A 26,373-nucleotide genomic window follows, 5' to 3' on the forward strand; every position below is an offset into this window, starting at 1 on the left:
ACAGAATTTGCCCCAGCCCAAGACTTAGAATGACCCCAGCTCTGCCTCAGCCTTTGAAAGGTCCCAGAAATCCTGGCTTTTCCTGAAGGCACAGGGCCAGGATGATGTATAAGCTAATTTTAATTATATATTTTGTTTTATACTGCATTGTTTTTAACCCTTATTAGCCATCCAATGTCATTTGGCAAGTGGACAGTCACACAGATTGACTGACTGACTGAATGTATAGACATATAGACAGAGATGTGATCTGCTGGGTGGAGTTTATGAGCCGAAGGCAATGTGAATACATGATCTGATTATAACAATAGCAATAGCACTTAGACTTATATACCGCTTCATAGTGTTTTATGGCCCTCTCTAAGCAGTTTACAGAGTCAGCATATTGCCCCCAACAATCTGGGTCCTCATTTTACTGACCTTGGAAGGATGGAAGGCTGAGTCAACCGTGAGCCAGTCAGAACTGAACTTGTGGCAGTCAGCAGAATTAGCCTGCAATAAAGCATTCTAACCACCACCAGAGCTCTTTATATTATATCATCTTCCCCAAACTGGAGCTCTCCAGATGGGTTGGTCTTCTCATCTTTCATACCAGCTAAAAAAGGATGAACTCTAAATTTTCTTATGAACAACCTGATCTGCAGGTTTTCAAAGTTCACATCTAGAGAAAAAAAAGCCTAGACCACACTCATCTTTATATTGTGCTTCAGGATAAAATGATGACTGAAGAGAAATTATTTGAAAGCTGGAAGATGCACACTGAGTTTCTGGCAACCCCAGCCCTTGTTCTTGCTGTAGCTCCTAATTGACTGAATGAAGCCTTTTCAATGAAGGTGTGAATGTCATTCCCTTTGTGGCTTGGCTCTGGCCTATAAACAGCACATTGCTAAGCAACACTTGGCAGCATCCATATTGGAGTTGCAGATCTCCCTTTTCAAACACTGTGTGGAAGTCTTACTGATATCCGTCTCTGGCACTGATCTGGTTGAAACCCATCACAAAAACAATGTTGATTGAACTGTCTGGTAATAAATGATTGACATAAAACACAAGTACTTCTTCTGTTAGTGTTTTGGCATCCTATCACTGGACTATTTCCTAGGAAATGCCATCCAATTATGCCAGATGTACTGCTGAAAGATATGCCAACCTGTGTTTATTTTTTTTAAAGAAACTAATGTAGCTATTTATTAGTGCCTCTTAGCATGCATCCACATATCTACACATGGAAATGCACATGTATATATAGGGTAATGCAAAGATAATGTTTTATTTACTGGATTTCAAATATTGTGAGGCAATTCTACAGATGTAAGCATATATATCTTTCACTAAAGTACAAAACAATAAAAATCCAATGACACTAAATGCAGCGGCTTATTTATTTATTTATTTATTTGTTTGTTTATTTGTTTGTTTATTATGCAAATTTATATGGCTGTCCATCTTGCAATCAATTCCAGGTGGTGAACAAACATTAAAATACATACAAAGTAAACAATAAAAATAATAATAACAACAACAGGAAATAATTTCTCAGTGAAGCAAAGCAAACACAGACCAATCTCCATTAATATCCTAGTCCTAAAACCTTAGTGAAGACCAAAATTTTAATCTGTCTTCCCTGGGCGGTGCATCGGAGGTGGCCCAAGAGTTCATGGCTTCCATGATGGCCATGGACCTGACCCAAATTATTCAGGACCCGACTCACGAGGGGGGAAACACGCCTGATCTTATTTTTATCTCTGGGCTGTGGCTTAATGGTCTGGAGGGGGTTACTCCAACATCTCAACCCCTTTCATGGACAGACCATTATCTCCTGCAGTTGGGTCTCTGTCACGTCACCCCCTGCTGTCAGGAGGCGGAACCGACCAGATGGTTCCACCCCAGGCGCCTGATGGACCCAGATAAGTTCCAGATGGCGCTTGGATTGATTCCTACCTCCCTCTCCCACAGCCCGATCGAGTCCTTAGTTAATGCCTGGCAACAGGCTGCTTTGGAGGCTCTCGACCACGTTGTGCCTTTGCGGCCTCTGACCTGGCGCAGGTCTCGGCTTGCTCCTTGGTTCTCCAAGGACCTGCGGGAGATGAAACGCCGGAGAAGGGGCCTAGAGAGCATTTGGAGAACCAGTCAGTCCGAGTCTAACCAAACACAGTTAAGATCCTTTTCTAGATCTTATCTTGTGGCAATGGAGGTGGCAAAGAACGCTTACTTCACCACCCTCATTGCGTCCACAGATAACCACCCGGCTGCCCTGTTTAGGGTGGTCCTCTCCCTTTTAAATTTATTTATTTATTTATTTATTTTATTAAATTTGTATACCGCCCTTCTCCCGAAGGACTCAGGGCTGTGAACAGGGCATATATAAATAGCAAATACAAAAGTTAAAAGGGAATTAAACAAGTGCCCAGATAAAAAACAATAACAATATAAGAAACCCATTAAAAAACCCTAACGTCCCCCATCAGGCCAGACCAGCTTGTTCAAATAAATGGGTCTTCAGACCACGCCGGAAGGAGCGAAGGTCCGGTGCCATCCGGAGCTCAACCGGCAGTTGGTTCCATAGAGCCGGAGCACCCACAGAGAAGACCCTCCCCTGGGGGCCACCAGTCGACATTCTCTGACCAGAGGCACCCTGAGGAGGCCCTCTCTGTGGGAATGCACAGGGCGGAGGGAAGTTGATGCCGGCAGCAGGTGGTCCCCGAGGTACCCCGGACCCATGCCATGTAAGGACTTGAAGATCATAACCAAAACCTTGAATCTCACCCGGAAGACAACTGGTAACCAATGTAGCTCGCGGAGCAAAGGTGTAACATGGGAGTACCAGGAAACTCCCAAGACAACTCTCACGGCCGCATTCTGTACCAGTTGGAGCCTCCGAGTGGTCTTCAAGGGAAGCCCCATGTAAAGAGCATTGCAGTAGTCCAGGCGAGAGGTCACGAGCACATGAGTGACTGTACACAGGGCATCCCGGTCCAGATAGGGCCGCAACTGGCACACCAGGCGAACCTGGGCGAAAGCCCCCCTAGTCATGGCTACTATATGGTCTTCCAGGGTAAGCCGTGAATCTAGGAGGACTCCCACTATCCACGGGGGGTAAAATCTCACCCCCCATAGAGAGAAGTGGAATATTTTGAATGTCCCGGGATGCTGGAATGCACAGCCACTCAGTCTTGTCAGGGTTGAGCTGAAGTCTGTTCCTCCCCATCCAGACCCAAACCGCCTCCAGGCAATGGGACATCACATCGAGGGCATCACTGGGGTGGTTTGGGGTCGAAATGAAAAGCTGGGTATCATCGGCGTACTGATGATACCCAACTCCAAAACCACGAATGATCTCACCCAGCGGTTTCATGTAGATGTTGAACAGGAGAGGCGAGAGGACCGACCCCTGAGGAACTCCACAAACGAGAGTCCTAGGGGTCAACCTCTGCCCCCCTGCCAACACCGACTGCGAGCGTCCCAGGAGATAGGAGGAGAACCACTGAAGAACTGTGCCTCCCACTCCCAATCCCCTGAGACACCGCAGCAGGATACCATAGTCGATGGTATCGAAAGCCGCCAAGAGGTCTAATAGGACAAGGACAGAGGAATGTTCTCTGTCCCGAGCCCTCCAGAGATCATTCACCAGAGCGACCAATGCCGTCTCCGTGCTGTACCCGGGCCTGAAACCCGATTGGAACGGGTCTTGATAATCCGCTTCATCCAGAACCAGGGGGAGCTGATGCGCCACCACACTCTCAACAACCTTCGCAAGAAAGCGAAGGTTGGAGACCGGACGAAAGTTATTCAACACAGCTGGGTCCAGGGCAGGCTTCTTGAGGAGAGGTCTCACCACCGCCTCCTTCAAGACGGCGGGGAAGTGACCCTCACTCAAAGAAGCAGATATAACTGCCTGGAACCAGCCTCGTGTCCTCTCCCGAGCTGCATAGACCAGCCAAGAAGGGCACGGGTCCAATAAACATGTGGTGGAGCTCAACCTCCCCATAATCCTGTCCACTTCCTCAGGGGTCACAGAATCAAACTCCTCCCAGATAACATCGACAAGACCGCCCGTGTCCTGATCGTCGGACTCTGCCCGGTTGGAGTCCAGACCGGTCCAAATCCGAGCGATTTTATCCAGCAGATGTTGATCAAACTCCTCAGCACGACCCTGCAAGGGTTCCTCCCTCACCTCCTGATTAAGGAGGGAGTGGGTCACCCTAAACAGGGCGGCCGGGCGATTATCTGCAGACGCGATGAGGGCAGAGAAGTAATTACACCTCGCCGCCCTCATCACTGCGAGATAAGACCTAATAAAGGTTCTTAGTCGCAACTGGTCGGATTCAGATTGGCTGGACCTCCAACAGCTCTCTAGGCCCCGTCAAGGGACAGGAGAGGATCCCTTACGAGGATGGGCTGAGGAATTTAGTAAATATCTGGTGGACAAAGTTGCTCATGTTCGGACTGGTCTGGACTCTGACTGGGCAGTATCTGACGAGAGGAAAACGATGAGTTTGGCTGAGAACATTTGGGAAGAGTTTGATCATGTGACTCCAGATGAAGTGGACAGGATCATGGGAAAATTAAGTGCCGCCACGTGTTTGTTGGACCCGTGTCCCGCCTGGCTGGTCTATGTGTCTTGGGAGGTTACACAAGGCTGGCTCCTAGCAGTTATCAATGCCTCACTGAGTGAAGGGTACTTCCCTGCTGCCTTGAAAGAGGCAGTGGTAAGGCCCCTCCTTAAGCAAGCTGCATTGGATCCAGCTATTTTAAATAACTTTCATCCTGTCTCCAACCTTCGCTTTCTTGCGAAGGTTGTTGAGAGCGTGGTGGCACGGCAGCTCCCTTTGGTTCTGGAGGAAATTGAGTATCTGGATCCGTACCAATCGGGTTTCAGGCCCGGGTATAGCACGGAGACGGCATTGGTCGCGCTGGTGAATGATCTCTGGCGGGCCCGAGATAGGGATTATTCCTCTGTCCTGGTCCTATTAGATCCCTCAGCGGCTTTTGATACCATCGACCATGGTATCTTGCTGCGTCGTCTTGAGGAGTTGGGAGTGGGAGGCACCGTTCTGCGGTGGTTCTCCTCCTACCTCTCGGGTCGTTCGCAGACGGTGTTGGCAGGGGGCAGAGGTCAACCCCTAGGCCCCTTAGTTGTGGGGTGCCTCAGGGGTCGGTACTCTCACCCCACCTGTTCAACATCTATATGAAGCTGCTGGGAGAGATCATCCGTGGCTTTGGGGTGAGGTATCATCAATATGCTGATGATACCCAGCTTTTCATCTCCACCCCGAACCAACCCAGTGATGCCCTCGATGTGATGTCCCGTTGCCAGGAAGTGGTACAGATTTGGATGGGAAAGAACAGGCTCCAGCTCAACGTGGCCAAGACTGAGTGGCTTTACATACCAACATCTCGTTTAGTACAAGAGGTTCCATCTTTGGTTATAGGAGGAGACATGTTACCTCCCGTTGATAGAGCACGCAATCTAGGCGTCCTCCTGGATTCACGACTCAGTTTTGAAGATCATATTGGAGTCGTGGCAAGGGGGGCATTTGCCCAGATTCGCCTGGTGTGCCAGTTGCGCCCCTTTCTCGACCGAGATGCTCTACGTACAGTCACCCACACACTCGTTACCTCCCATATAGATTACTGCAATGCTCTCTACATGGGGCTGCCCTTGAAGACCACCCGGAGGCTTCAGCTGGTGCAGAGTGCGGCTGCATGGGTAGTGATGGGAGCACCCCGATACTCCCATATTACACCCCTCCTGCGTGAGCTGCATTGGTTACCGGTTGCGATGAGGACATCGTCAAAATAGGGGCAGATCCCGGGTATTCCTTTTAAGGTTTTCTCCATCATACCTTGGAAGATACCCGGGGCTGCCGAAATGCCGAATTGAAGTCTTTTCACTTTAAAAGCTCCACGGTGCGTGACAATTGGTTGAGCTTCCGCGGTGTCTAGCCAGAGCGCAGGCGTAGCCATTTGACAGCTCGCGCCAAAAGAAACGAACCTGATTGGACTACGCTGACAGCCGCTGGCTATAAAAGCCGGACAAGTTATACTGTTCTTTGCCTTGTTCTTAAATAAATCCTAGTTGATTAACCTGTCGTCCAGAGTGGTCCTTCAGCCACTTCAGCAACATTTATAGCTATTTTGAAAGATGTATGAAGCTAAGCAGGACTACATCTCAGTTGGATATAGCATAATGCCTGATAGACTGAGCTTTTCAAATAGTTTCTTTCAAAAAGTCAAGTCTCTGTCCAGTCTCCCCCCTCCCTCTGATATTATTTCTGAGAGCAAAATTGAACTAGTAGTTAAAAAGAGAAAAGATTCATTGCCTTATAATTCATTGGAGCTGCAATTTAAAAAAAAACACCTTCCACTCAATCTCATCATCACAAATGAATAATGTTCCATAATCAGTCATCTTTATCTACTGTTTATGACATCTGGGTCCAATAAGGCACAAGAACACCTGAAATTGGAGCTTCATCTGCAAATACTGTGTTGAATGTATTTGATGCTTACCTTATATAAAAAAAACCCCAAACCAAACAAAAGATTCCTCTGCATTGTTCTGTATTCAACATTGCCCTGTATTCTTTTATATTTCCCTTTCACCCCTCAATTGATCCCACAAAAGTTGTTTAGGATTCTTTGTTATTCCTAGTTGGAAAAAAAAAGTTAAGAAGCTAAGGATGCATAACAAGAAGATATGGAAGAAAAAACTGAACTGGAATCTCTAATTCAACTCCCAGAATTTTTGTCTGTATCTAATATTTCATCAAAATTCTCTTTTGTGACAATGGAGATAACTTTCTTCTGCATTTTGAGGAATGATTACCCTTTCCCCCAAATTAGTGGATTTATTGCTATTTATTTTACTTAACATAATGAAACTACTAAAGTATTCATTTCTTTTTTATATATTTTAACTAGCTTTCAACTAGCATGCCTTTCTTTCCAGAAACAAAGAACATGGTAACAGGAATTATAATTACGGTACTCATTAGGAGTTGACCAAGAGCTTTCTTCTATCTTTGTTTAATTCTGACATCACATACAATATTTACACATATTAACACAATATAAATCCCTAATAAAGCTATAACTTGAATGCATTACATCAATTCTAATTTTCCATAAAATCAAAATGTAGACTCTTTGTATAAAAGAACCCAAATTTTGGGGTTGCTAGAAATCTATGTATAAGGTTATAGTGCAAGAATGGTTTCCAAATAGAATTTACGACATATTCTTTTTTTAGATATGAATTTATTCTAGACATTGAAGTATACTCCCGCAATTTACCATAGCTAAGCTTTCTTCCAATGAAAGAATCAAATATTCTTTCCAGTGGAAAATATATGATATCCTTGCAACTATTAGCATATACAAAGCTAGTTCAGTATACAACAATTGACTTACAATTCATTTAGTGACCATTCAAGGTTACAACAGCACTGAAAAAAATTACTTATGACTGTTTTTCACACAACTATTGCATCATCCCCATGGTCACAGGATTAAAATTCAGACATTTGGCAACTGACTCATACTTATGATGGCTGCAATGTTCCAGGTCATGTGATCACTTTTTGGAACCTTCTGACAACTAAAGTCGATGGGGAAACCAGATTCACTTAACAACTGTGTTACTAACTTAACAACTTAACAAATTTTCTCTAGGTTTTGTATAATATTGTGAGCAAAATTAATATTATTCCATTAAAATTCCTATGATTGCATCTCTGTTACCTTATTCAAGTTCTGCATCCATTTGATTGTATAGTCTTTCACCTGTTCAGATTATTTTCATTTCATTTCATTTATTATATTTGTATACCGCCCTTCTCCCGAAGGACTCAGGGCGGTGAACAGGGCACATTATAAATTAAGCTCAACAAGTGTTTCCATTGAACAAATTTCTGAGTGAGTTTACCTTCATTAAAATGACAAAGGTCCATATATTCAATATATTACTTATTATTGTAAGATTTCTTATAATTTTTTTTGGCTTCTGTAAAACTATAAAGTGGTATATTCTAGTCTGAAATCAAATAACTGGTATGTTGATACAATTTGAAATTCAAAGCTACTAGCCCACTTCACACTCTTGAATTCTTAAATATAATATTTGCACTTTTATTGGAACATTTTCAGGCCTCCTGTTTCATGATCAGGATTATTATTATTATTATTATTATTATTATTATTATTGTTGTTGTTGTTGTTGTTGTTGTTGTTGTTGTTGTTGTTGTTGTTGTTGTTGTCAAAGCTATCAATCTTATCTGACTGTTGATAATGTTGATTCATAATCAACCTTAAAATCTCATTAGCATTTCTTCTTGAATGTCTTATCATCTCAGTTCAATATGGATAAATCAGAATTTGCTGCATTTGGGCCAGATTGTCTTCCTATCCTTTATTTTATTTCCACCATTATTTGTCTCTAGGATTTCCGAATTGGCACAATTTCTTTTGCCTGTAGTTTTAGCTGACTCTGTTACAATTTATTGCTCTTATGACACAGCCTGCTAATTTTTATTCAATGAGTATTTGTATGATCTGGGGGTTTCTAACAGACTGAAGCTTGATTTGTTCATACCTTGGTTGTCTCATGCTTTAATTACTGCAACAGACTCTTGGCAGGTATTCCTGAGCCCTTTCTTCATCCCGTGATTTTAGTCCAAAATTCTGCTATTCAGATTTTTCTATACTATTTTATCACCTCACAGAGCTCTTTGCTGGCTCCTTGTTCAAGCCACAGCCCAGTTAAAACTTTTAGTTTTAAATCCTATTTCAAGCTCTCAACTTACAACACTCTCATTATCTGTCCATCCTAATTTCTCCCTACAATCATCTTTGTTCCTTATACACTGTGGGCAGGGCTTTCCATTCTCTATTCCAGTTCTGTTCTACAGACTGCAAGCCTTCAAGAACTCAGGCCTGTGACTCTAGAGCAATGTTTTGCAAACTTGCTGGCTGGAAAATTCTGAGAACTGAACTCCACACACCTTAAAGCTGTCAACTTTGAAAAACTCTGCCCTAGAATCAGCTCCCATTTCCCTCCTGCCTTTTGGAGAGTTGATGGATTTTAATGGGCCTTAAAGATGACTAGTAGGTTTCTGCAGAGTCTGTTTTCTTGCACTTGGAGTAGTTTAAAAGAATACATAAAGCAAAAAATAATAATAATAATAATGCCAAAGAAAACCCAACCTGGCATCTGTAATTGCTGGCAACAGCTCTTACATTCAAAGACTCTGTGAAATAATTCTGTTTTGACAGCCTTCCTAAAGGCAAACAGTAAGGGCACCATCTGAATTTCAAAGGAGGGGAGCAGCAATAGTAAGAGACTCCTACCCTTGCCTACTAATCTTATGTATGAAGATTACCTTGAGTATATCAACCCTGGATGCACAGAAGGCTCTTCTATTTGAAAGAGACAGCTCTGAGGATAAATGAGAGCAAAGCCATAAGAAGCTTTAGAAGTCAAAACTAGCACCATGAACTATACTATTTAAAACCAAAGCATGACCCCCTGTCTTGGGTACATCTTCCCATCTACCAAATTGTTTCCTTTATGGTGCAGAACAGAGAAGCAGTCATCTGGTGTCCTATTTTCCATTTCTATTCTTTTGCTATTATGTGCATATAAGGTTTAGGGCTAGAGCAGGGGTGTCAAACTCAATTTCATTGAGGGCCGCATCAGCATTGCGGTTGCCCTCAGGGGGCCGGGTGGGTGTGGCCTGGGTGGGTATGGCCTACTGGGTGGGCATGGCTAGAGTGCGTATGGCCTACTGGGTGGGCGTGGCCAGCTCTACATTGTTCGCATCAAGGGTGCCTATGGGGGCCTGGGCAGGAGTGGGACAGATCTGAGGGTCTCTGGCAGAAGGAGGGTCTCTGGGCCAGGGCCAAGGCAGTGGGGGCCATTCCCTCACTGTTTCCAGGATGGCTTCACGGGCCACATAAAACCACTTTGTGGGCCGGATCCAGCCCCCAGGCCTTGTGTTTGACGTGTCTGGGCTAGAGTAATCAAAGGCTGTTCCCAGGCTAGTTATTCACAGTATTGTTTCTAGTGGTTCTAGAAGATTCTATGCCTTTCATATAGATATTACAAATGCTTGTTTATTGTTCATGTCTCTTTCTTTCTCTCTGTCTCTCTTTGCTTTTGCTAGCTTTTATCCCATTTTTGATGTTTAATAATGTGAGAGGGAGATGGCAACACTGATTCAGCACCATTTACTTGCTCTGCAACACTGATTCAGCACCACAGGACTTCAATCCCAGACTTGAAAGCACTAAACATCCCAAATCATCTGACAGGATGAACAAATTCAGCCGATTTTGTTGTTGTTGTTTTAATTTTAAATTCTTTTCATCCCATTATGAAGAAATGTGTGAATTTTAGTAAGCTTTTATTTAAAAAGTTAATATAGTTTTTTTCCCATTCTTAGGCAGGACTCTATAAGGTGGAAATTGGAGATCAGCTACTTTAATATCTCCAGAAGGTAGAAACAATTAGAAAGCATCAAATATCACAGGAGAGATATTAATGATATGTTTCACAACTGCAGCAATGAATATTCTTGCTTAAAAGAAAGAATAGAAAGGGCAGAGGGACCATAAAGTCCAGGATTTGTGGTTTAAAATGATTTGAACATTTAACATCTACCTTCAGGCAAGTCATGTGGGAATGACAACTTAGGTCAACAATGTGGCAGATGATGGATAATTTTCAGGCAATTGTGATATATAGGAAAAAGACAACATGGACTTTCCAGTCTTCCCCAATTTCTTTTGTTTCCTTCAAGGGTCATAAATGGTATGTTTACTGGTTACACTTATTTGGGGACTTCAAGGACTTTGCAATGAACCCAAATCCAATTCCTTCAAGCTTTGGTACCTGAAACTACATTAAGCCCTTCAGATTCTTATTTAAGCTGTAGGGAGAAAAGTCTTCATCATGGTTCCATCCAAGCCAGGGATAAACAACATGGCGACAGCTTTAGGAAGAAGGTTACAGTTTATTGCAGAGGAAAGCCAGACAGAAATATGGATCCAGCAGAAAAAGGGCTGAACACATGTAGGGAGTGGGTTTTATACACCTGGACTCTTTTGCTTGGAGTTATTTCTTGTTTCAAGCTTTGTATTTCCTGTGTCACATATTCTGACCTGAGTCTGGGTGTGCCTTTCTGGTATTCTTGATGGTTGTGGGTCAATTCTGTTGTGTCCAAATGTCATATCCTGCTTTCCTTGTGTTGGGGTATGTAGATTTTAGGCCTTTGTCTTCCTAAGCTTCTAGCTCCAACCTTCTAGATGGTTTACATTTGCATGTCTATAGAACTGGTTTTCTGCTTGGGGGATGGAGACCTGGGCTATTAAGAAAACTGGGCATGCTTTTCTGGTTCTTCAATATCTTTTTAGGAAATATATTTTTCTGCCCTTTTAATATTTCGTTCTCTGGGGAGCTGACTTCCCTCAAAGCATATTTATATAAATGTAAGATTTAGTACCAATGTCATAATAAGCTAAGCAAAGTACTGCATCTTGTATCAGATAGGAAATTATTTGTGGTGATGGTAGACTGGGAGAGGAGGAGAAGACCTCTTTTATGCACATGCAAAGTATGTGCATAACATTCTGACAGCCCAGAAAACTTTAGGATTTTCTTGAAGGCATAACTTTAATTCATTCCTTTTTCTGGCATCAACTTTTTCATCCCATTATGTCAAGAAATGTATTATCCCTCCATTTGTCTGTCAGAAGTATTCCCACTGGTCTCATAGACTACAGGCTCCTGTACTTGAAACTTTCCGAGAACATCTTGCTATCAAGAGTTGCAGTTTTCAGTGAATGTCTCTGGTGACTTTTGACAATGTTTTACAGCGAACCAGAGCAGGAAGCTTCGGAGTTAAAGAAGTCTTCTGTCCCAGCCATGAATATGTAATAGGCCTTTTTCACTGTTCAGCATTCCAAAAAATGTAAGGTTCATTAAGTCTTTCAGAGATGAGAGCTTGGATGTCGCTTCTGAATGAACCTGTCTTCAGGATGGCATTAGCAAATGACATGTTGAGGTAGGAAATATTAATATCCCACATTAAGGAATAAATTTGTTTAAATGCCCCTCGTGGACACTGAGGATGCAGAGGAGGGAATCATCCTCTAACTTTATATGTAAATGTCTTTTGCTTATATGCATAAGAATGCTCTTTCACTATTCAATTCCTTCATATTAGCAAGCGGGAGTGTAACTAATATATAAAATAAAGTCATTCTCTTTAATGAGAATGCTAAATATTTTAAAGAAATGCACAGCTGTGAAATATTGTCAAGGGCATTTTTATACTTAAGTTTAAGAACACTTATGACTTAACCGCTGAATTATTTAACATGCTCAGCCTTGAAGTTCTATTTATGTAGAGGTTTTAATGTTCATATGCTTTTTGTTGGCTTTTCCCATGCTAAGGATTTAGGACCTTTGATTTTCGGTTTATAAAATTTACATTTTTAATCTCTTATTTCTGTGTATTTCCCTCATATGGTTTCTACAGGCAAAAACAGAATGGAAAGAGAAGAGTGTAGAATGAAGATTTAGAAGGGAAGGGAAAGAGTATGAAGAAAATGCCCGGTGTTTGGAACTGGAAATTGAAGGGTCATCTTAATAAACACCAGAATATATTTTAAGAAATAAAGTGCATCCAGAAAGAAGTCTTCTCATATGAATTTCCTCCATAGGAATTTACATTACAAATTAATGAGGTAATTGGTAGAGAAATAAACAGACAGATTAGACTCATTCTGCTTTTGTTCATTCTCATGCAACTCTTTAAGTAATTGTTGAGGTCTTAAGCCTCCAGGCCAGTGTCTCTGAAGCTTGGCAACTTTAATATGTGTGAACTTCAATGCCCAGAATTTCAGCACAGCTGAAAGAATTGTGGAAATTGAAGTCCACACAAAGTAGTCAAGGTTGAGAAATGCTGCTCAGGGTTAATAGGTACCAGCCACTGATTAATATGTAATTTATTGTTCCTAAAAGCACCAATTTAATCTCAATCAATCAATCAGAGTAGAGCTGGAAGGGACCTTGAAGGTCTTCTAGTCCAACCCTCTGATCAGGCAGGAAATCCTATATCCTTTCAGACAAATGACTGTCCAGTCTCTTAAAAAGATAAAATAAGATAAGATAACATTTATTGTTTGTTTGTTTTTTACTGTGGGCACAATGGCACACATCAAAAATGAAATTTAATTGCCCACTCTCAAAGTGGAACACATACATGACACACACCTAACCATATTATATACACATATGTATAGACCCACACCCCTACATATACATAACAAATAAATATTAAATACTGTCCATCTTGAATATATAATGGAAGGAGGAACCTTCAGTGATGTAGAACCCACAACTTCTGAAGGCAAGCCGTTCCACTGGTTAATTGTTCTCACTGTCAGGAAGTTTCTCCTTAGTTCCATGTTGCTTCTCTCCTTCTATCCATTGTTTCTTGTCCTGCCTTCAGGTGCTTTGGTAAATAAGTTGACCCCACTCCTCTTTGTGGCAGCCCTCTAAATACTGAAATACTGCCGTCATGTCACCTCTAGTCCTTCTTTTCTCTAGACTACCCAAACCCAAATCCTGGAACTGTTCATATGTTTTAGTCTCCAGGCCTTTAAACATCTTAGCTGCTCTCCTTTGCACTTTTTCCAAAGTCTTAACATCTTTTTTGTAAGATGTTTTGTAAGATGCCTTTTGCTAAGGCTTTATAAAGTGATACTAATACTTCGTGTGATTATGATTCTATGCCTCTGTTTATATAACCAAAGATTGTATTAGCTTTTTTGGCTGCTGCCGAACACTGCTGGCTCATATTTAAGTGATCATCCACTAGGACTCCAAGGTCCCTTTCACAGTTACTCATTTTGAGCCAGATTTCACCTAATCTGTACTTGTACCTTTGGTTTTTCCTCTCATCACAAAGGTTTTCATCTTATTTCTCATCTCATCACAAAGGTTTTCCCAAACTGTATCTACTGTACTTGAGAGAGAGAGAGAACGATTAGGTTGGATGTGGACCTCCAAAGTCCTGCTACGGGCACTTCAAATTGTTATGGCTCAGAGAAATCATTCCCATTCTGAAGCTGTTGTGAAGAAAAGCTGTCCATGCTACTAATGGACAGTAGCACATGCTTCATTCTGTAGTAACATTTTTCAGTTGTTAGCTTTAATAATAAGCAGAAGCAAGGCCCATAAGAGGTTGCAGTGATGCTATGTTGTTTTTCTTGCTGTTTCTCCAGAGAAGTAGTGGTTATGCTCAGCATTTGACTTAATTCATAAATGTCAACTATCCACTGGCTGATCCTGAGTCTTCCCTCTAAAATAAAGAAGAAAACAAAATGATCATTTTTGGGAAGCAGGATATGCGATGACGCTTACTTTAATAAATTGATATTTAATACATGGTACGTATATGGTCATATAGTATTTTATATAACCAATCCAGCAATGTTCTGAATATCGTACTATATCCTTTCTTGTCATTACTGAAATTTGAGAGATGCGGGGGTCTTTCTCTGGTGCTTGTTAAGATGTTTCTCATTTTCAGGAATATTTACATTCACGTTCATGGATGTTCTCTTACTTATATACATGCTTAGGTTTATCCACATATCAAACTCAGCCGGGTAGTGATGACAAAATATCAGAGATATTTATTTATTTATTTATTTTATTAGATTTATATACCGCCCCTCTCCAAGGACTCAGGGCGGTGTACAGGGCAATTAAAATGCTAACAACACACAAGGTATAAAAATTAAAATAAGATTAAATCAATAGCCCTAAGTAATAAATACATTCTAAAATTTAAAATTTTTAAAATTTAAACTCTAACATCCAATCCCTCAGTCCAGGCCGGCCTGTTGAAACAACCAAGTCTTCAGGTCGTGGCGAAACGAGCGAAGGTCAGGTGCCATCCGGAGCTCAACCGGCAGTTGGTTCCATAGAGCCGGAGCACCCACAGAGAAGACCCTCCCCTGGGGGCCACCAGTCGACATTCTCTGACCAGAGGCACCCTGAGGAGGCCCTCTCTGTGGGAATGCACAGGGCGGAGGGAAGTTGATGCCGGCAGCAGGTGGTCCCCGAGGTACCCCGGACCCATGCCATGTAAGGACTTGAAGATCATAACCAAAACCTTGAATCTCACCCGGAAGACAACTGGTAACCAATGTAGCTCGCGGAGCAAAGGTGTAACATGGGAGTACCAGGAAACTCCCAAGACAACTCTCACGGCCGCATTCTGTACCAGTTGGAGCCTCCGAGTGGTCTTCAAGGGAAGCCCCATGTAAAGAGCATTGCAGTAGTCCAGGCGAGAGGTCACGAGCGCATGAGTGACTGTGCGTAGGGCATCCCGGTCCAAATAGGGCCACAACTGGTGCACCAGGTGAACCTGGGCAAAAGCCCCCCTAGTCACAGCTTCTATATGATCTTCAAAATTGAGCTGTGAATCAAGGAGGACACCCAAGTTGCGAGCCCTATCTACAGGGGCGTAACACCTCACCCCCTATAGATAAAGATGGAATAGAATGGACAACCCGAGATGCCGATACACACAGCCACTCGGTCTTGTCAGGATTTAGACGAAGCCTGTTCCTCCCCATCCAGACCCTCACCACCTCCAGGCAACGGGACATCACAGAGAGGGCATCACTGAGTTGATCTGGGGTGGAAATAAAAAGCTGGGTATCATCAGCGTACTGATGATACCCCACCCCAAAACCATGAATGATCTCGCCCTATTTCAGATAGGTTTACATTTTTTTTCTTCCTTAAAACCAGGTATATAAAAAAATCTGGAAGTTTGTCAGGACTCTCATCAGTTCTCCAAAAATAAATAAGAGAAACTTGTAGGAGGGGATGTCTGTCTGAAGCCAGCTGATGTTTTTATAATCCTAAACCAATAGCTGTTTCAAGTTCAAAAGGAAGAAGACTTACAGGAATGGTCTCTATTCAGTAGAGGTTGGTACTGCAGTGACTGTTCCACGACTGACTGTAAAATAATCTTTTTACTAACATCCAATAAAGATTTTTTTGTAATCTTTAGAGGTAAAGGAGATAGAACATATAATTACCAAGAGGCTGGCTTCTGAAGCAGTTCCAAGAGGAAGCTGCAGGATACAGGGTATCCATGGATTACCCAGCACAACTCTTTTTTTTAATCTCCCCCTCCCCCCCTTCCCCTCCCTCCCCCTCCCCCCCGACTTCCCAGAGCTGAATACAGGGTATAAACTTTAACCAACTTAAGCTAAAATATGCTAACCAACTAAAAAAGACACTTTAAATTCTTTCGCACTTTAACTCCTCTTATCATAACTAAATAACTAAATAATAATAACTAATTAATAATACATCATATAATACTAATACTTATTCATATACTAAATGAAACTTTCTAGTCCCATATTTATTCTGAATATAATCGATCCATATTCTCCATTCCAAAATATATCTCTGTTGCGAGTGTTCTTTCAAATATGATGAAATCTTTGCCATTTCCGCCAGGTTTGAAACTTTTAAAGTCCACTCTTCTATAGTAGGCAGTTCCTCCTTCTTCCAATATTGCGCTACCAAGAGTATTGCTGCCATAATTAAATTTAACATCAATTTAGTATCTATAACAGTACAATCTGTAATAATACCCAACAGAAATAACTGTGGAGAAAACCTTATCTTTTTCTTAAATATCTTCTGCATATTCCACCAAATTTTAATCCAAAATTTTAATCCAAAATACCATATATGATAATAGGTTGCATCATCACAACCACACCTCCAATATTTAGGCTGATAATTCGGATGCATACATGCTACTTTTTTAGGATCTAAATGCCATCTATAAAACATTTTATAAAAATTCTCTCTTAAATTTTGTGCCTGTGTAAATTTCACATTTCTGACCCATATCTTTTCCCAAATATCCATTGTTATGGGCTCCTGAAAGTTCTGGGCCCATTTTATCATGCAATCTTTAACAAGTTCCGTTTCTGAATCTATTTCTATCAGTGCATTATATATCCTCCTTATATGGGCTGAACTTTGATCTCTTATTTGTTTAACCAAATTTTCATCAGTTGTCGAAATACCAACTTTCTGATCTTCCTTCCATCTAGCTTGTAACTGCCCATATTGAAACCAAGTCCGCACTATTCTTTCTTCTTTTAAAATATTAAATGGCTTTTAATCACCATACATTCCTTTCCATTGTAAGAATTTCTTTATATGTAGTCACATCATGTTTAAATCCCACACTTATATTTTCTATTGCATGTTTAGGTATTGCCCAAATTGGTATTTTATAATTTAGCTTATATCGATATTTTTTCCAAACTCGCAACAGGGCATACCTTAATAATTGCTGGGGTTGTTTTATCTTTGGTCTTTTAATTTTTCTTGGGGTTTTTAGCGCTGTATTTCCATTGTTTTTAACTAGGGCAATTGTTTAATCTTTTTTTAATGTTTGTATTTGCTATTTTATTCTGCCCTGTGAACCGCCCTGAGTCCTCAGGGAGAAGGGCGGTATATAAATGTTATTAAATTAAAATTAAATTAAATTAAATATATGTGTCTTAAAGATATTATCCACCTTCTTATCGTACAATAAATATGCATGCCAGCCAAATAATAAATCAGATCCCTCAATATTCAATAATCTCCCTTGTGTTAGATTAAACCAATCACTAATTGATGATAAAGCCGCAGCCTCATAATATAGTTTAAAATTGGGCATTTTAAGACCACCTCTTTCACGTACATCTTGCATTATCTTAAATTTTACTCTTGGTCTTTTCCCTGCCCAAACAAATTTATTAATACCTTTCCACCATTCTTTCAAATTTGAATCTTTTTTGAGTATAGGTATCATTTGAAACAAAAATAAAAATTTTGGTAAAACATTCATTTTCACTGCTGCAATTCTTCCCAATAAAGACAATTGTAATTTTTTCCAGCTATCTAACTCTTTTTGTATTTTTAACCATAACAATTCATAATTATTTTTATATAATTTTGCATTTGAAACTGAAAGATATACCCCCAAATCCCAGCACAACTCTTGTTGTCACTTTCTAGTTTATTATGCCAAATTTGCAGTCATGGCAAGCTACATTTGATAGCAAGTTCATTTGCTTCACATTTTATTACAGACTTACTTACCGTATATACTTGAGTATAAGCCGAATTTTTCAGCCCACTTTTTGGGCTGAAAAATTCCACTTCGGCTTATACTCCAGTCAACAAAAAAAACTTACCGAGGACTTGTGCGCGGCCGAGGCTTTGGTGCTTCCGGGATCGCCCGCACCTCTCCCAAGCCACCGCCGTCCGAGACCTGCCGAAGTTTGGGGAGGTTTGGGGAGGTGCGCGCGCACCTCCCCAAACTCCGCGCCTTGCCTGCCTGCTTCTTTCCGCAGCGGAAAGAAGCAGGCAGGCAGGGCGCGGAGGAACGGAGACTTGCCGACGTTTGGGGAGGTTTGGGCGTCTCCCCAAACCTCGGCAGGTCTCCGTTCCTCCGCGCAGACCTGCCGACGTTTGGGGAGGTTTGGGCGCCTCCCCAAACCTCCCCAAACCTCGGCAGGTCTCCGTTCCTCCTGCCGACCTTTGGGGAGGTTTGGGCGCCTCCCCAAACCTCCCCAAACCTCGGCAGGTCTCCGTTCCTCCTGCCGACCTTTGGGGAGGTTTGGGCGCCTCCCCAAACCTCCCCAAACCTCGGCAGGTCTCCGTTCCTCCTGCCGACCTTTGGGGAGGTTTGGGCGCCTCCCCAAACCTCGGCAGGTCTCCGTTCCTCCGCGCAGACCTGCCGACGTTTGGGAAGGTTTGGGCGCCTCCCCAAACCTCCCCAGGTCTCCGTTCCTGTTTGGGGAGGTTTGGGCGCCTCCCCAAACCTCCCCAAACCTCGGCAGGTCTCCGTTCCTGTTTGGGGAGGTTTGGGCGCCTCCCCAAACCTCCCCAAACCTCGGCAGGTCTCCGTTCCTCCGCGCAGACCTGCCGACCTTTGGGGAGGTTTGGGCGCCTCCCCAAACGTCCCCAAACTTCGGCAGGTCTCCGTTCCTGTTTGGGGAGGTTTGGGCGCCTCCCCAAACCTCCCCAAACCTCGGCAGGTCTCCGTTCCTCCGCGCAGACCTGCCGACGTTTGGGGAGGTTTGGGCGCCTCCCCAAACGTCCCCAAACCTCGGCAGGTCTCCGTTCCTCCGCGCAGACCTGCCGACCTTTGGGGAGGTTTGGGCGCCTCCCCAAACGTCCCCAAACCTCGGCAGGTCTCCGTTCCTGTTTGGGGAGGTTTGGGCGCCTCCCCAAACGTCCCCAAACCTCGGCAGGTCTCCGTTCCTCCGCGCAGACCTGCCGACCTTTGGGGAGGTTTGGGCGCCTCCCCAAACCTCCCCAAACCTCGGCAGGTCTCCGTTCCTCCTGCCGACCTTTGGGGAGGTTTGGGCGCCTCCCCAAACCTCCCCAAACCTCGGCAGGTCTCCGTTCCTCCTGCCGACCTTTGGGGAGGTTTGGGCGCCTCCCCAAACCTCCCCAAACCTCGGCAGGTCTCCGTTCCTCCTGCCGACCTTTGGGGAGGTTTGGGCGCCTCCCCAAACCTCCCCAAACCTCGGCAGGTCTCCGTTCCTCCTGCCGACCTTTGGGGAGGTTTGGGCGCCTCCCCAAACCTCGGCAGGTCTCCGTTCCTCCGCGCAGACCTGCCGACGTTTGGGAAGGTTTGGGCGCCTCCCCAAACCTCCCCAGGTCTCCGTTCCTGTTTGGGGAGGTTTGGGCGCCTCCCCAAACCTCCCCAAACCTCGGCAGGTCTCCGTTCCTGTTTGGGGAGGTTTGGGCGCCTCCCCAAACCTCCCCAAACCTCGGCAGGTCTCCGTTCCTCCGCGCAGACCTGCCGACCTTTGGGGAGGTTTGGGCGCCTCCCCAAACATCCCCAAACTTCGGCAGGTCTCCGTTCCTGTTTGGGGAGGTTTGGGCGCCTCCCCAAACCTCCCCAAACCTCGGCAGGTCTCCGTTCCTCCGCGCAGACCTGCCGACGTTTGGGGAGGTTTGGGCGCCTCCCCAAACGTCCCCAAACCTCGGCAGGTCTCCGTTCCTCCGCGCAGACCTGCCGACCTTTGGGGAGGTTTGGGCGCCTCCCCAAACGTCCCCAAACCTCGGCAGGTCTCCGTTCCTGTTTGTGGAGGTTTGGGCGCCTCCCCAAACGTCCCCAAACCTCGGCAGGTCTCCGTTCCTGTTTGGGGAGGTTTGGGCGCCTCCCCAAACCTCCCCAAACCTCGGCAGGTCTCCGTTCCTCCGCGCAGACCTGCCGACGTTTGGGGAGGTTTGGGCGCCTCCCCAAACCTCCCCAAACCTCGGCAGGTCTCCGTTCCTGTTTGGGGAGGTTTGGGCGCCTCCCCAAACCTCCCCAAACCTCGGCAGGTCTCCGTTCCTGTTTGGGGAGGTTTGGGCGCCTCCCCAAACCTCCCCAAACCTCGGCAGGTCTCCGTTCCTCCGCGCAGACCTGCCGACCTTTGGGGAGGTTTGGGCGCCTCCCCAAACCTCCCCAAACCTCGGCAGGTCTCCGTTCTTCCTGCCGACTTTTGGGGAGGTTTGGGCGCCTCCCCAAACCTCCCCAAACCTCGGCAGGTCTGCGCGGAGGAACGGAGACCTGCCGAGGTTTGGGGACGTTTGGGGAGGCGCCCAAACCTCCCCAAACAGGAACGGAGACCTGCCGAGGTTTGGGGACGTTTGGGGAGGCGCCCAAACCTCCCCAAAGGTCGGCAGGTCTGCGCGGAGGAACGGAGACCTGCCGAGGTTTGGGGAAGTTTGGGGAGGCGCCCAAACCTCCCCAAACAGGAACGGAGACCTGCCGAGGTTTGGGGACGTTTGGGGAGGCGCCCAAACCTCCCCAAACAGGAACGGAGACCTGCCGAGGTTTGGGGACGTTTGGGGAGGCGCCCAAACCTCCCCAAAGGTCGGCAGGTCTGCACGGAGGAACGGAGACCTGCCGAGGTTTGGGGAGGTTTGGGGAGGCGCCCAAACCTCCCCAAACAGGAACGGAGACCTGCCGAGGTTTGGGGACGTTTGGGGAGGCGCCCAAACCTCCCCAAAGGTCGGCAGGTCTGCGCGGAGGAACGGAGACCTGCCGATTTTTGGGGACGTTTGGGGAGGCGCCCAAACCTTCCCAAACAGGAACGGAGACCTGCCGAGGTTTGGGGACGTTTGGGGAGGCGCCCAAACCTCCCCAAAGGTCGGCAGGTCTGCACGGAGGAACGGAGACCTGCCGAGGTTTGGGGAGGTTTGGGGAGGCGCCCAAACCTCCCCAAACAGGAACGGAGACCTGCCGAGGTTTGGGGACGTTTGGGGAGGCGCCCAAACCTCCCCAAAGGTCGGCAGGTCTGCGCGGAGGAACGGAGACCTGCCGAGGTTTGGGGACGTTTGGGGAGGCGCCCAAACCTCCCCAAACAGGAACGGAGACCTGCCGAGGTTTGGGGACGTTTGGGGAGGCGCCCAAACCTCCCCAAAGGTCGGCAGGTCTGCACGGAGGAACGGAGACCTGCCGAGGCTTGGGGAGGTTTGGGGAGGCGCCCAAACCTCCCCAAACAGGAACGGAGACCTGCCGAGGTTTGGGGACGTTTGGGGAGGCGCCCAAACCTCCCCAAACAGGAACGGAGACCTGCCGAGGTTTGGGGACGTTTGGGGAGGCGCCCAAACCTCCCCAAAGGTCGGCAGGTCTGCGCGGAGGAAGGGAGACCTGCCGAGGTTTGGGGACGTTTGGGGAGGCGCCCAAACCTCCCCAAACAGGAACGGAGACCTGCCGAGGTTTGGGGACGTTTGGGGAGGCGCCCAAACCTCCCCAAAGGTCGGCAGGTCTGCGCGGAGGAACGGAGACCTGCCGAGGTTTGGGGAGGTTTGGGGAGGCGCCCAAACCTCCCCAAAGGTCGGCAGGAGGAACGGAGACCTGCCGAGGTTTGGGGAGGTTTGGGGAGGCGCCCAAACCTCCCCAAAGGTCGGCAGGAGGAACGGAGACCTGCCGACGAGCCGCGGCTACACAGGGTATTCCTGTGTATTCAGGCTTGCAAAATGGCGGATCGAGCCTCTGCTGGCGGCAGAGGCTTGCAGAACGGCGGATCGGCTTATACTCGAGTCAATAACTTTTTCCAGTTTTTGGGGGTGAAATTGGGGGTCTCGGCTTATACTCGAGTCGGCTTATACTCAAGTATATACGGTAATTTGGTCTTCCTGAGCCAACATTCAAAGCAAAATTCTAATAATGTTCTTAAATTGTAATGCAATTTGTGAACAAAGGCTAATTAAAAAGAGAAACTGGACTAAATTAAATTTTACAAATTTGTCTCTTTCTATTCATGACATCAAGTGCAGATAACGTGAAATATTTTATATTAAGCAATGATGTAACTTTCAGAAGCCATGGAATATATTTTTTTCAAAATGTACTATGTACATATGTACTATGATGTACAGTAGTTGTATATTGAGAGTATCATAACAGTAACAAAAAATAAATGGCTTGAGTTCAAGTAATTTATAGTAAATGTCTCTTAGAATCTCAAATGCCAGAAATGCAATTAATCAAATTCACATTTTTTAGAGTCCTCAGTTGCTCCATATTTCCCTATGACTAGAAAGTTTGGGGAGGGGAATACAGAATTCTATTTTTATGAATAGAAATCATGCAATAAGATGTTATATATCAATATATATATGCATAAAGGTCCATATCTAATATATGAAAGAATATATATTTGCTATATGTTCACAATTACAGAATCAGGTTTTTTAAATTGCAGACTTTACTCTTTTTAGATGCAGCATTTTAATTTTATATTTAGCAAAGATGTCTGGAACCTTGACTACAACAGTATTTTTATCTGAATTTCAGTCTAGCTAATATTTGTGATGAATAAACTGTATATTTGCTAACTTTAATGGGGCCAAACTGGTATAATTCCCATTTCCTTCTCTTGATCCAAGTTAGACATGTTGGCCTGTTATATTAGATTCTTCCTTCTCCAGAGAATTAGGGTTAAGTGCAGTTTATTCAGAGTTTCTTCTAGGTATTTGCCAAGCTGGAGATTCTACTGTAGCGGTCACTGAAAGGTTAAGTAAGGGGGTAATTCAGTGGAATAGTTTTATGCTCCAGAGAGAAGGGATTCCCAAGAAGTAATCATGGGGGACTACTCTGGTAAAGACTTTCTCACTAGCAATCTTGATGGAAACAGTAGGTACATAAAAATCAGCCATGTCGAATAAAAGCAAGAACTTTCCCCTAGAGACTTGCCAAACTCTAATCTTGCAACCAGATCTCAGAGGATCAAACCCTTGTTGACTATATATTGCTCAGCTGGGATTAGCCCACAGTAAGGTACCTATGAAGAAACTTTGTCTTCCTGTCAACAAGGGCATTGCTGTTGCAGGAATTCACAGACTATTACAATGTAATGAATGGTAGGATTCATTTCAGGGAGAATTCTCCAAAATCAAAGTATCTTGAATGTAGGGAGTTTTTAAAGATCAGCAGGCTAGATTGTTCTAAGAATAATATTCCCACTTACGCTTCCTTTTAAGTATTTTCCAGATCATCACCTGATACCTATTTGAATTTGTCACAATGTTACCAAGATAGTGTGTTTGGGAGCAAATAGTAGATATATTAGGTAAAGGTAAAGGTTCCCCCGCACATGCGTGCTAGTCGTTTCCAACTCTAGGGGCCAGTGTTCATCTCCGTTTCAAAGCCGAAGAGCCAGCGCTTGTCTGAGGACGTCTCCGTGGTCATGTGGCCGGCATGACTAGATGCCAAAGGCACACGGAACGCTGTTACCTTACCACCGTAGTGGTCCCTATTTTTCTACTTGCATTTTTACGTGCTTTCGAACTGCTAGGTTGGCAGAAGCTGGGACCAGTAACAGGCACTCACTCTGTTACGTGGCACTCGGGATTCGACCCGCCAAACTGCCAACCTTCTGATCGACAAGCTCAGCATCCTAACCCACTGAGCCACCGCGTCCCTGTAGATATATTATTGGAAGTTAAAACACAGATCTCAGATTTGGCTGCCCAAGGATGACCAGTGCAGTGCAGCAGCTTGTGTTACTGTACCAACTTTCACTCACAGTGGGGAAGGTGCTTCAAAAAGCAGTTCACTAAGGACTCCTTCAGAAATGAAATTTGCTCTATATGAAGATATGGTTCAGCATATCTCTAGTCTAAACCTGACTGCAATCATTGTCTTATGCAGAAGAAATCAGCCAAAGCATTTCGGAGGCAATATAAACTTCTAACATACTCAGAGAGAATAAATGGGCGTAGAACTTGTATGCGTTCAGTTAAATGCCTGTGTATAGCTGTAAATTAAGGCTGAGAAAAGATGTGTCTACTTTACAGAGTTGCAATTAAATGCTATGTTCATGCTTCCATGTTTGTCATCATATCTGAAATCCTATTGTGTAACTATAATGCGTACCTAGCTCTCATTCTAGATGGATAGACTGCTTATTTCTTATAGCAAAAAAAATATTTATTTACCGTTCCTCTCAAATCACCAATCAACAATAGCTGTATGCAAAGTTATCCCTCAAGATACTTCTGTATATGAAAGAAGGTATCATTGTCTTGCCTTTTTTGCCTCAGGCAGCCAAAGGCCTCTAAAGGCTCTTCAAGTGTCACTAGCCCTCTGTTGCAGTTATATGGTGTGAATTGGAAAGAACTGGTCACTACAGGGGCAAGGGGGGAATCTTCAGGGCTTAGGGAAGGCTCTAATTATCCTAATGTCCAAAGCAGTCTGCTTAGGGACTCTAGTCTTACACATTGCATCTTGCACATTGTTTATGATTAGCAGGCAGAAAACAATCACAAGGCACTTTTCTCACATAGTTGCTTGTTATCTCTTTCTCTTCTTTTACTTCTTGTTTATGTCTCTTTCAAAGGAGGATTTCTCTTGGTTGATTGGTTGCTTTTATTCCTCACTACCATCAGGAAAAAAAGAATCTGAGATAGGAAGTAGCCTTTTTATGTCCAGAAACAGCATAGGCAATCTGTCAGTCTTCCCTAAACTATGTGCTAGACAAAGGGTTAGCATATCAAGTGCCACAATAATGTCGACACAGAAATATTACAAAGTAAAGGCTTATAAAATAATAAAAATTCTACTTAGTTCAGATACCTCCCAGTGCCTTTGGCAAAACACCTTGAGCATTCCACATAAGGCGGGCATTGTCTTCATAAGATGGCACCTCATAAAATGGTATTAAATATCACCGACAGGGCTTCATATTTCATCCAGCAGGGTTTAAACTAGACATGTTCTATATCACACATTATTAGAATGACATCTGCTTTGCAAGTTCTGTACCCAGGAGCATACCTTGATAACTCATTTCCGCACTCCTTCTCGGAGGGCTTCTGTGCCTTCATAATACCTAATATGTTTAACTCATTTTGAACAGAAGTCTAAAGGCTGTCCTGGCCCTCTGGCCACAACTGTAGCTGTCAGGCAAAGGAGTCAGCTATCAAACATTACTCATTTATCATTAGTGAGGATGCAGCTGTACAAAGGAATCCAGCCTCTACCCTGAAGAGCTGTCAGCTCATCCTGTATATGATTCTTCTCTTCTCTCAATGGGGCATTTTACAATGTGGAGGCATCCCCATTCTCCCTCCAAAATGATTGGTGGTAGGAAGGGTATGTATGGGCAATGCCCTCACTTTTAAATCATTTTGCCATTTGACAATTTTTTTAAATTTGTGTCTTCTTTTCATTGGCCTGTGTGTTCTGGCTCACCGATCCCATTTTAAGATCAACAGCATTTTACCCTTTTCCTGTTGCCTAAGGGGCATTTCAAAATGTGTACCATCTGCTATTTTATGTCTCATGGCCAGGGTTCAATAATCTCCTTCCCTAAAACACACACACACACACACACACACACAGAGAGAGAGAGAGAGAGAGAGAGAGAGAGAGAGAGAGATGGTGTAGTTCTGAGCACATACAATACTAAGAGAAGGGAATATTTTTTTTCTATGAACAATCCCTCAAATCTTCTGCAGTTCTCCTGTTTTTTTCAGGCAGGTCACTGAGACCAAAAATACAATTAATATCTCCCCTGCCATCATCTTAAGAAAGCTCCTCAAAATTATTTAAAATTTCCTCCAATCATTTATATTTTTATAACGAAGTGGTTGAGGTTGCAATTACATTCACCATAAAAATATAGAAAGATTTTTAAAAAAACATTGTAACCATTTAAATCTGCTATTGAGGAGTCATTTCCCCCAAAGGGGATCCTCAGTTCAAAGCCTCTACATTCAGGAGATTTTGAGTTCATGACTTCAGATGTGGTAAATACATT

Source organism: Vipera ursinii, assembly GCF_947247035.1.
Source record: "Vipera ursinii genome assembly, chromosome: 1".
In the NCBI taxonomy this organism is placed as follows: Eukaryota; Metazoa; Chordata; class Lepidosauria; order Squamata; family Viperidae; genus Vipera; species Vipera ursinii.